The sequence below is a fragment of the Ranitomeya variabilis genome, chromosome 7 (genome assembly GCF_051348905.1).
Source record: "Ranitomeya variabilis isolate aRanVar5 chromosome 7, aRanVar5.hap1, whole genome shotgun sequence".
NCBI classification, from domain to species: Eukaryota; Metazoa; Chordata; class Amphibia; order Anura; family Dendrobatidae; genus Ranitomeya; species Ranitomeya variabilis.
The window spans coordinates 81,655,330-81,662,717 of NC_135238.1; the positions used below are offsets into that span (position 1 = coordinate 81,655,330).

At 36.4% G+C, this 7,388-nt stretch overlaps 1 long non-coding RNA gene across 1 annotated transcript in view; it reads left to right on the forward strand.

Annotated features, from left to right (window-relative positions):
• LOC143785018 (uncharacterized) overlaps nt 1–6,421 on the forward strand; it is an 86,632-nt gene extending 80,211 nt beyond the window's left edge. The window contains exons 3-4 of the long non-coding RNA XR_013217946.1: nt 3,525–3,579; nt 5,341–6,421. This is a non-coding gene — a long non-coding RNA (uncharacterized LOC143785018). The remainder of the gene's footprint in view (nt 1–3,524; nt 3,580–5,340) is intronic.
• The last annotated feature ends 967 nt before the right edge of the window (nt 6,422–7,388 follow it).

Here is a 7,388-nt window from a genome sequence, read left to right on the forward strand (position 1 = left end):
CACTATGCGGTTACTAAGCTTTTCCAGGCTCAATAACAGTTTCAGGCCATCAATGTTTAAGTCCCAAAAACCCCTTAAAATTTACTTTATCATCTATATGGTAATAACTAACACAAGTTACTTAGTGAGGTTTTTGTTAGCTTTTACCATTCTATTATTATTATTATTATTATTATTATTATTTTAATTAGATATGGTAACTGTTTATTCACATCTCAACTTTGAAATTTCAAAACCAAGAAGGAAAAGTCTTGGAGTTATGGAAATCACAGGATGGATAGAAATGTTAATGATTTGCATGAAAACATAGAAACAAAATGTTCACTATCATTGCATCTAAAGCAAAAGTAGGACTCATCACATCACTGAAGAGGGTTGACTTTCATTCCAGCCTCTATTTCTTCATTTCAGTTTCCAGTCTCCATCTTCACAAACGAACATCAAACCACTTCTACTCCTGGGATTATGGTGTGGAGGGTCATAATATACAGTAGTCAGACCCCTATAGTTTTCATGCACTGTACACTAAATTTTACATTAGTTTGGTCATGGAGTATAAAGTGTCCCAGGAATCATTTTCAACAAGAGAATGCCAGGCCACATGTTGTTTGTCCTACTGTGACCAGCTTCATGGCCTAAATGTGGTACATCGACCTGCATCATCTCCAGACTTGTCTTCTGGGGTAAAGCACATTTAGGATTTCAATTACAGGCAATTACAAATGGAACTGCCAGGAGTGGATCTTGATGATTTTCCAAAGTGCTTTCAGAAAGCAGAACATTCCTCAGACAATTAATAACCTCATTGATATCAACCAAGGCTGTAAGTACTTGTATTTCTGCACATTGCGCTCACACTTAATACTGAATAAATCAAGATATTTTGCAAATGGTTCCACTTTTTCATCATTTTCATATTGTTAGCATGTCTATCGATCCTGTCATTCCATGACTTTTGCTTTTCACTGTTGTAATCTCCATGTTGAGGAGTGTATATAATAGATAGAGAGTTACAGTAAGTTATGACATTCTGGCAGCCTGCAGCTTAAGAGCTTGCTTCTTATAGTTATACATTCAACTGAGAGATAAAACTGCATGCAGTATACACCTGGGCTACCTTTTGCTTTTCACTGTTGTAATCTCCATGTTGAGGAATGTATATACAGCTGCAGGCAGCCAGAATTTTATCATTTACATTTATAGCTTTGTATGCTATTTGGAGCTTTATATATGGAAAACTAAACTATTATTATAGAAATGATGAAACCAAAAATAATTCCTTTCAGAAATTCACAATATGATCAAGATATACTAAAATGAAAATTTTTTAAAAATATATTAAAATGGATCAATTACTCATATTGTAATAGATTACAAGTAATCCATAAAAACATAATTTTTATATTGTGAAACATAGATACAGAAACAATAAAGTATGACCCCCACATCTTTACAGATGTATGTGAATCATAAATATTGAAAAAATAACTGCCCCAATGAATGTAGGGATCAATATAGCTGAATACTGCTAGATCCACATTGGAAGCAAAGTGGCCAATATAGACGATAATGATTTGCTCCTACATGTAGGTAATACTAATAGATCATATAATAATAGTTCAGGTATCAAAAGCATAATCCATTACCTGTGACCATAATGAAAAGGATGTGTGGACTGGTAAATAGCACCTCGACGCGCGTTTCACTGCCATCTGCGGTTTTGTCAACCTTTTCTTTATGGCCACACGTAATGGATTATGCTTTTGATACCTGAACTGTTATTATATGATCTACTAGTATTACCTACATATAGGAGCAAACTATCGTCTATTGGCCATGTGGCCACTTTGCTTCCAATGTGGATTTGCCTTAACTAAGGACACAACTTCAGCCCTGGTTCTCAGTATGAGTAGAGTACCCTCTTGCTATCTTCCCTAGCTCTAAGAATTCTTCTTTTCTTGCAGCAGTATATTCGGATTGCAATATCTTGTCCCCCATGTAGTCTGAGTCCATTTTTCCCTGTAACTTCCCAGACTGAGTGCTCCCAAGGCACCCGACATCCAACTCGAGATTCCACCAGGCCGGTAAACGGAATCACATGGAAGGGTATTTTCAGCAATCCACTTCCCCAAGTATTCGGCCCACGTTGTCCCTAGCAGCCCAATGCTGGAGACTGCTGCTGATAGTTTACACTACTGTCCCTCAACTAACTTGTTGCTTCCTGAACTTGGCAATAACCCTCAGTTCCCCCTCCCAAATCTGGGCTGGCTGTTAACCCTCACACTGCCTCTATGCCTGCTGTGTTACTGAGAAAAACTTGACCGTTAGTTATTACTGGAGCCCACAGGGGAATTACAATTGTTATAACAAGGAAACATATCAGGAGCAAAACATTATTCACATTCTACACCACAATAGCATTAATGTATTCAGGGGGAACACGGCAGCTGATCCATCTCCATCTCCGTACAACTGTTTGTATGGAGCCTTTGATATATTTTAATGCAAGTTTATTATGAATATTTGCCATATACCCTTGATTGTGGCTTGTATTTAGGAATTTAGGAAATGTAGCATTTTTAAACACTGCAGACAGCTATAAGGCAATTAGGAAAACTAAAAGTTTTTTTTAGGTGCTTTTAAGTATCTATAGTGTGTTTTTTGGGGCATTGATGTGTTTTTTCAAAACGAAGCATGGTTTATGAGTGGAATTTTTTCATGCGTATGCCCATAAGCTTCTCTGTGAAACTTGAAAAAGATGTACAATATGTTAAAAAAACAGTATATAAAACAGTGCTCTTCTTGAATAATACATAAGAATCTGAAACATATTAACATATTCCAAAGCCAAAAAAAATCTGCCACAAAGGAGCAGGGACCTCAAGGTGATTTTACAGACAAAATTTTTGAACCAAAGCCAGAAGTGGATCCATCGAGAAGGAAGAGTATAAGTAATTCCTTTATATTCTAGTTACTTTTGAATCCACTTGTAGATAAGACTAAAAAAAGGCGATATTAAAACTGTCATAAACACCACATGGTATTCTTGCCTCTGGCAGCATTCACACAATGGTCCTTTAAACAAAAACTGTGTATTACTTTTAAAGTAAAGACTCTCTTTATTGTTTTGTCTGTAAGGAAAGCGAGTATTACCTTGTGAATTCTTTATTTGAAAAATGTTGGATACATGAAGAACTTGATGTAATCACTGTCTTTGAAAGAATTAATTTTTTTTAGAACAAAAAGAATATAAATTCACATCTATCAGAGACAATTAAGTACATTTCCAAGACACAAGGGATCTGGAATCACTCATATTTTCTAGCTATATCTTAATAATACATAATCCTCTCCTTACATTCAAGCATTTTTAAATAGTGGAAAACTAGAAACAATCATCGGAGAAATAATTAAAAAGTTAAATGTGAAATGTTTATCATCATCAGGAGTGTCAGTAGTAAGTTATAAAACACGCAAAAGCACAAACGCAACAACTTATTTTATTTTTTTTTAAATTTCTATAGTGTCAACATATTTTTCAGAGAACGTTATAATTCAGAAATGACTTGTACAAATAAGGTAAGACATTACAGAGTAAGGGCCGGTGCAGATAAGCGTATTTTCGGTCCGAGTGTGATCCGACAAAATATCGATTGTATCCAGACCAATGTCAGTCTATGGGGACTCACACAAGTTTGATTTTTTGTCTGACAGAGCCAATCCACGGAAAAAATTTCAGTGTGCTCGAGTTTGAGCCAATATAGCATACCATATGCCTGACTGAATGCCCCCAAGTAGGAGAAGAATATATTCCTTTATATTTTTAAAACTTTGCTTTTCCAACTCACACCAGTGGGAAAAAATAGCTTGAGGATAAAACAAGACCCCTGCAAGTGATCTTATTTTAGCCCTTGCATCTAGCACAAGAAGTAAATACACTGTGGGACGTCTGGATACTTCATGGTTTGAACCCATAAATATATCTAATGCAGAAACAGTCTCTAAATGAATAAATACAAATAAAAATGAAAATATATCATCACTGTTAGAGATCATATTTTAGCCTATCTGGGTCAAAATCTATATACAGTCATGAGAAAATCAAAATACACCCTCTTGAATTCTGTAGTTTTATGTATTGGGATATAAAAGAAAAACTTGGTGCTGAGAAGATCTGAATATTAGGCAAATATGAGCTCAGATGAACAACAATAAATGGCAAATTACATCGTGTTATTATTTACGTAACAAAAACTAGGCCAAAATGGAGACAGAGTATGTGAAAAATTAGGTACACTCATGAATCAAAAATTTGTTGAACCACCTTTTGCAGCAATAAGGTGAAGTAGTCGTTCTCTGCATGACTTTATCAGTAGCTCCCATCATTCTTGAGGAATTGTGGCCCACTTTTCTTTACAAGGTTGCATAAAGTTTATTGAGATTTAATGCATTTGTTTCTGCACAACTCTCCTATGGTCTCGCCACAGCATTTCGATCAAATTGAGGACTGGACTTTGATTGGGTCATTGAAACACCTTTATTCTTTTTTTCCAGCCATTCTGATGTAGACTTGCTGGTGTGCTTTGGATCATTGTCCTGTTGCATAACCCAGGGTCAGCTAAGATTTAGCTTCATATTTGGCTCTAGTATAGTTTGGTACACCGAGGCGTTCATGGTTGACTCATTGACGTAAATGTGCCAATGTCCCATGGTAGCAAAATAAGCCTAAATTTTCACCTTTCCACTACCATTCTTGACAGTGAGTTATTTGGGCTGATATGGTTTTCTACAAACATGGTGCAAGGTATTATGACCAAACATCTCCACTTTGGTCCAAAGGACATTGTTTAAAAAGTCTTTTGTTTTGCTCAGATGCAACTAGCTGTGCTGCCATATACTTTTCAGAAAGATGCGTTGCATAATTTATTACTGTTGCAATGCTCATTTAAGTCTTTTCAGAATTTCAAGATTCTGTATTTGATATAACTCCCTTTGTAATAAATGTTTATTCTCTTTAATATTACATCCATCACATTATGTGGTCTATCACAGAACTGTTGCATTAGTGCCTTCTCTCCATATTTATTCTTTACTTTTTTATATTTTTGTTTCTCCCTTTTGCTTTTCAGTATTAGCTTACTAATTTCTAATTGCTAAATAATGGTTTGCCACAACTTTTCAAGGGAGAGCCTTTGAAAAAGCCCGTTGTGGCGAAACCAGTCAGACAAACAACTGAAATGCTGTTTTTAATAGTGTGTTTTGTAAGTATGTTAATAAACTGAAGGGCAGAAATGCTTTCCAAGAATCCACACAATGTGTGCTTTATTGATTGCATTTCAGCCTAACCACCGACAGCAGGAAAGAAAAACCTGGAGGATATCGTTCAAATGTCGGGAAAAGAAGAGAAAATGAATGCTGGAGAAATACTATTAGGAGCCTTTTGACCTCAGCTGGCTTCCGTAGGTCCGCTAATGGAGGAGTGCTAACGTATGGATAAAGAAATAGAGGACAATACCAAGAACAGGAGGGGTGAGAAGGGTCAATAAGGAGAGCAGAACCACCATGACTGTAAAATACCACTTTGAATTGGATATGGTATTGAAGAAATGCCCATGTAAATGCCACTTTTCTGGTTATATTTTTCACTCTAGTTTAGGAAGTATCTGGATGTTAACAATAGATGGTATTATATGTTTTGGATCTGCAGTTGATTAAAATTCTTGAATTTATACATGGAATCCTATATATCTCGAAGCAGTAATATTAGTAACATATCATTAAACCGTATTGTAACAAGTTGGGCCGCTTGTCCTACTTATGAAAATGTGCACGTACAAATCAGAGGATAAAGAGCAGATTTTGTATCACAAGTAGAATATCCATTTATTTTAATTCTCTTGTCACTCAATGGATGATGATCACCTTTTATAATTAAATGAATATATGAGTTATCTCAGTGCGGTGACATGTGGGGCAAATGATCTGCTCAGGGATGAAGACATGAAAAGGTCCCTCACCTCACCTGTGATGAGAGCATGCTTGAGGACGAAAGTGGGGCTGCTGATGCCACTGATGATGATAATAATCCATAAAATTGACTTTTTCATCTAATTTATATTATTGCTGTGATATTTCCTTTTGTTGTCTCAGTTTCCCATCAGCACTAGAACACTGCTTGGTCTGAGAAGTTCATATACAGTTCCACTGAAAGCCATAGCTTGGCAATTTTGAAAAATATTTTTCTGGAATCTTGTTTATTAAAAGGAATCTGTCACTAGGTTTTTGCTATGTTGTAAACCGAGAAAAGCATAATGTAGGTACAGAAACCCCGATTTCAGTGATATATCATTTACTGGGATGCTTGCTGTAGTTTTGGTAAAATCACTGTTATCGCTGCTGTAGATCTAGCAGCTCTCTGAATGCTGAGCTCTGTATAACTCCACGCACACCACTGATTGGCAGCTTTCTGTGTACACTGCATAGGCAGAAACCTGAAAATACTGGTGGTGGTGGGTTATACAGAGCAGGAGGACTACCTGGCAGCAGGTTTACTAGTCCTCCATTTATAATCTCCTGCTTAGAAACCAGTGTTTTTATTGAAACTATAACATGCAGCCCAGTAAGTGACACATCACTGGAATTAGGGTCTCTGCCCCTACATTATGCACAAATAGGCTATAAAGATATAAAAGAAATGTTAAATAAAGGTAAGAATATCTTATCTAAATTGAATTAATGCAAATCTCATTGATACTGCAGGGTTGTCATGGCATTGATACCCTGCTATCAAACATTTCCCCTTTTCTGCTGTTAGCACTGTACCAATCCAACTCAGTGCTAGTCTTTTGTACCATGTACAATACAGTGAAACCATTTTTTAGGTGGTTGAGGATAAAATATTGCAAAGTTAGCATAAGTAAGAATTCTTTATAAAATAGAAGAGTTAATACTTAATACAAGTATCTGCCTGGAGTTCTCAGCATTGAGGGACCATGGATGCAGGAACATTACTGCAGCAGACTAAAGGCACATCATGCTTACTTCACTTCAATAATCAGATGTCCAGCAGTGCCATGAGCTCAGAACTGCCAGCGACCAGTGTGACCCAGCTATATCCATCTACTGTTAGAAGTTGTCGGGCCAGAAAACTTCATTTCCTTCCATTCCCATAGTATGCAACATTTCATCTCCAACAGACCGTGTTTGCTCTTTACATTATGAGATCTATCAGTCAATGAATCTGGAGGTTTTCAATCATATATTACTGGATTGGTGCTGTTTAGCTTTCTTTCTTTCTTCTTCTATCATCTATCTCCACAAAATGGGGGCAGTACTCCAAATTCACATGGTGGATAAACAGGCATAGCTGTGTGATTTGGGTCATTGTC